The 5,310-nt window shown below is 30.8% G+C and overlaps 1 long non-coding RNA gene across 1 annotated transcript; it reads right to left on the bottom strand.

The window, feature by feature from the left end:
* Nucleotides 1–253: 253 nt before the first annotated feature.
* Nucleotides 254–3,979, bottom strand: LOC128558817 (uncharacterized). Its single transcript, XR_008371944.1, has 3 exons — nucleotides 3,671–3,979; nucleotides 2,786–2,882; nucleotides 254–2,272 (listed from the first exon to the last, which is right to left on the bottom strand). It is a non-coding gene; the product is annotated as an uncharacterized LOC128558817 (long non-coding RNA).
* Nucleotides 3,980–5,310: the final 1,331 nt, after the last annotated feature.

The following is a 5,310-nucleotide window of genomic DNA, read 5'->3' as shown; positions in this document are numbered from 1 at the left end:
TAAATCTATTCCAGCACCAATAAGAATCTATTTAGAAAACACTTTTTTGTAAAATTATAGATCGAAAGCAAAATTATCGTGTAGGATATGGGCTAATATATACATATGTGACAGAGCATGAGATTTTGGGTCCAAATGCAATTTTGGTCAAAAATGGGGTTTTGGGCTAATCTGACAGACTGATCCGTTCTGAGTAAAAATCTTCAATTTGACAACAAAATCAGTCGTTGTCATGGAGATATTACCAATTTTTGGACACCATGTTTTTGTCTAACTGTATCAAAATTGAGGCAGTATATCTTAATAATGACATCATATTTAAATAATATCAAGATAAAATACATGATAAAATAACAAAAGCAACATGCAATTAATGGAATGTATTTCTTTTTGTCTCTTTCTTTCATGTAGTATAAAAATATTTATGTTCTAAAAATCGTTTCTATAGCAACACTGTTGTTTAACCTCTTTTTTAACTGTCTCTTGATGAATCTAGCAATAAATTACATAGAATGTGAAATAAATACACAATTAACTTTTTCTAGTGTGCTAACATTTTACAGACAACTGTTTTATGACATTCTTTTGAACAAGATACAGAATTTATTTGATATCAAATTAGACAACATCCCAAAAACTAGGACATTAATCTTATTATTATAGACACCTTATCTATTAAACAGTAAGAAAGAAAATCAGGCAAGAAGATATAATTATTAGACTGTTATTATCAACTGTGAGTTTGCTAAAATTTCAAAAGACTTAGATATACTGATCTGTGAATCATTACCATGGCAACGATGTGGTATTTTCTTATAAAAATACTAACATTACCATGGCAATAATGTGGTATTTTCTTACAAAAATACTAACATTTTGGGCAATTTCTTTGTAATAAATTGAATATTGGAAGTGTTTTTCCATATATTTACATCAAAAGCTGTCTGTTTTCTTATTTAAAAGTAAGAGAGTAGACATCATTCCGTGAAAATTAATGTAATATGGTTTGAGAAATACATAATTTTCAGATACACCTCTCAGTTACAACTATTGCCATTCTAAGGCAGGCTTGTGTAATAACATAGTGCTTTGTTGATGCAACTATAATTACATATGAAAATATATTCACTAACATAATACAGCTTAACATATATAACATATAAACAAGAAAGATGTTGTTTACATATGATAATATCCAAAATAATTTAAAAGTTAAATTAATGTTACCATGGCAACAATGCACTATTTTCTTAAAATAGTAGTTTTTTGTAAATTTTCTAGAACGAATCAGAACATTCATTTAGCATATGTTCAGTATACATTTGTTTTACACCACAAATGGTTAATTATGATCATTTATAAAAAACAAACATCATTTTATGTAATATAACTTGTCTTCCAGAACTACATATTTTCCTGATATGCCTACCTGCATTACAGCTCTGCCATTTTATGGCAGATTTGTGTTATAACATGTTTTGTTGATGGTTACACATAAAAGATATTTTCTTGCAGAACATAGTCTGATTAGCAGAATATAAACAAGACACATGCTGTTTACATAATCAAACAAATCTAAATTTAAGTCAAATTTGTGTTACCATGGCAACTCACAATGTTTTGCAAAACAATTATCTATTTCTGCAAAGGTCATGTCATGTAAAAATATCTTTTAACACAACTATAACCATGGATTAACATGATTAATTCTTGAAATGAAATATATTATATTCAGCCAGTAACTAATATTTTCTGCTATATTGGTAGTTTTCTGCCATTTCTGGAAAAGTCCTTCCTACACTCACACTGGCAAGGCAGTTTTGATTGTAAAAATGTTTTCTCCAAAGGTTGTGCTTTAATGTCACACATGTTGTAATTTTGAAACAACTAGGATTCATTCAACAGACATGTCTTAGTATTTCATGCATGCAGTTTTGGAAAATTTATAAGTTAAATTCTGTATTAGGATAGTGCTTCTCATAAAACTTCACAGCTGTCCTGACATCAAAACACTACTTTTACCCAATATTTCACACAGTTGACTAAGTTTTACTTTTTCTTGAAACACATTTGTAATTTGAACTAGAATTTTTAACTTTTTTCAGGTTATGAGGGCAGGAAACATGACATTATTTGTGCAATATGGAGTTATTTGCTCATATCAGTATTTGTGACATGCACTCTATTCCGCAGGCATGATTTCAGCTGGATGATCAGTAGAACATACCAATTCTGTTTCATTCCCATTTACATATTCATAGTTCTTTCATCACTGCAAAACAAAAATTCATCAACATTAGAACTTCATTTTAATAAGATTAGTATAAGCTTACAGAATATAACACTGTAAAGCATCTTTTTAAGCTTAAGATAGTCTTTTTGTTAAAAGCTCAAAGAAAGCAGATTTGATAAGTATAAACTCATCCAAGAATCTTACAGTATTCATGCAGAAAAAGTAGTTTTTCAAGAATACATAAACTAGCTAAGATTCCTACAGACTAGACATACAATTCATGCAATCAAACTTAATGTATACACAAAAACTGTAAAAATAATTTTGAAAATATGAAAAAATACATACATGATATATTCAATTATTGTATTCATTACTTATTCACTTCTTAATATATTACACATATTTGTTGAATGGGTCTATAATCAAAATCATTTCTCTTAAAATGTTATGAATGAAATAGATCATTTATGTTTATGCTACTTTAATGTCTTTATCTGTCTTAGAATAGCAGTATAGTAACTGTAAAAATGTATGAAGAAATTTACAAACCCCCATAAAATCCAGCTTGTTGTGTATAGACCCTCCTGGAAAATCATTTCACTGTTTAAGGTCATTGCATCTAGCCAAACAATTCTCAGTGTTTGATCTGTAAAATGAAAAAAATACTGAAAAAAGCTGAAATGTTAGATAAAAATGCCCTGGGCAGTTAGCTCAGTACATATTTAGCACAAAGACTTCTAGAAAAAGAGTAATAGGTTTGAATTTCTGGCAAGGCTTTCAAAACAAAATGTATCTAAAGTTTATTTATTTTACTAAGTGGTTTTTAGTCACTTCCCAAGAACAGTACAAAATGGTGAGGAATCCAGAAATAATGGCCAAGTGAACAGTATGCAAATTTAACATGAAAAGCTTTGGAAAAAGCCTTGGAAAAAACTGTCTCTTTCCAAGTAAAAACAATATTTATGCCTTGTAGAAGTTTTATGTATGGACTGATTACATGTAAGAAATTAGTGGTTGAAGCTGACAATAGATGTGTTTCAAGTATTCCTAATCAGTTACTTTCATGGCATGGCTGTATTTATAAAATGATCAGGGCTTTAACTTTAATATGTAACTAAACATTATGACTGACTGTTGTAATTTTGTATGGCACCAGAGTCACAAGGTCTTATGTAATTGTCTTGCATACTGATTCTACTGAATACTTCTTGTAATTGTCTTGCAAAAAAGTTGAATTCATGGCAGATTTAGTAAATAAAATATAGTCTACAATATATTGACACTTGTAAATAAAATGTGAACTGCGCTAAATCTACCTCCAATCTGTCATAAGTGTCAAATCCGGGCTATTTTTGGAAAAGATATCGGACAAAACTGACGATATGAACTCAAATAATATTTTTAACACTATATATCGCTTAAATACTTACTTACCTTGAGATTCGCTAACTGTCATTCTTTATACAATCGGAATAAATCATCAAATAATTGTTTTTGGTAGTTTGATTTTCTCCGCGACCTTCGATGTTTACAAATGGCGTGTCGATTCAAAGGGCGATAAATTATCAATCATTTAAAACTTTTAAAGAAACGGAATTGCAAAACACGGAAATGTTTATAAATGTCACTTCATTTTTTCTTGTGGCAAGGTAGAGTATTATTGAAAACAAGAAATGCATTAATTGCCACGAACACGTGGTAACGTCCACCATTTTTTTTTGTGACGTAACTTTAATCGATGTTTTCTCAAATGACGTAACGCCGAATTTGGACCCAAAATGTCATGGTGCGTCACATATATGTTTTGTTTAGAAGTGTGAACGTCTCAGCAAAACCAATCAAATATCTTCAGCGGATAGAACGTTTATAAAGCAGTTTTGCATTGAGAAGTACGCACATCTTTCATGGTTGCGATGTAATTGATTTACAGATCGCGTATATAATTTTCAATAAAATGTATATACAAATCTGGAGATCCTTTGGAAGATAGAAGGGAGATAATAACAAATTCTGACTGTTGTTGAGAGGTAATAGAATAACCAGTACCTCTCACGTTCTGTAGCTCTAAGCGGCCAAGAGAGTATTCCGTTTCTAAATCGGTAATTTTGATAAATTATTAACTTTACGTGGGTAACACCATAACATTTTGTTATGAAAAATGCCCCGACTCGCTCCGAACCTTGAAGTAATCTAGAAAACTAGCCAAGATACAGGACTGAGAGATATACGGTTCGATCGCGATTTTTGTTCTGCTAAGCCTGCGCTGTATCTGATAAAAATCTGTTACGTAGAAATAGCACTTACCTGGCTTTTTCTGTCAAAATTTGCACTTTGTCCGCCATGTTTTCAGTGCGAAGCATCATTTGAGGTCACGTGTTCCCCCACATTGTAAAGAGTGTCATGACAAAATAAAATTAACTTTCAAATGACTAAAAATCATCAAAAGAACGTCTTTAATATTTTATTTTAGAAATAATATATCCCAAACAGTGATTTGACATTGAATAAAATGATTGTTTCGGGTTCTAAACAACAATGATTTTATTCAAAAGCAAATCACTGTGTGAGATATATCATTTTGATTCTTAGTTTCTTACACGTTATCAAGGATTATTACGTACATCTTTGACGACATCCACTAAGTTTTTGCTTGTGCACAGCTATGCCGTTTGACGCTATGAAAGAATAACCGTGACGTCGGAAAAATTAATTGTTGCATAATAACACATATATTTCAGCCTCCTAGGTTTAATATGACAACAAATCGGGTCGTGTTTGAATTTCATTTTCTGTTCTTTTGATATCCTTTTCTAAAGACGAAATGGTTTTAATAATACCTACGAATTCAAATAGCTCTAGAAAAGATAGTACTAATGTTTTCTTAATGCATGTACATCTATTAGAAATAAATTAGAATAGCCTCAAGTGATGCTGAAAGAAAAATAGACTTTCGACAAAGTCATCGGCAAACAAAATAGAAAAAGTGGAAACCCAACAGGTCGCTCAACACGACAAAAACGAAAATATTGCAGGCTCGGTTTGATTGAGTCTGTTCATGTACGGTGGTAGAAATG

Source organism: Mercenaria mercenaria, chromosome 7, assembly GCF_021730395.1.
Source record: "Mercenaria mercenaria strain notata chromosome 7, MADL_Memer_1, whole genome shotgun sequence".
Taxonomy (NCBI): Eukaryota; Metazoa; Mollusca; class Bivalvia; order Venerida; family Veneridae; genus Mercenaria; species Mercenaria mercenaria.
The sequence above is the reverse complement of the archived record's forward strand: the minus strand, read 5'-3'. Positions and strand labels throughout refer to the sequence as shown.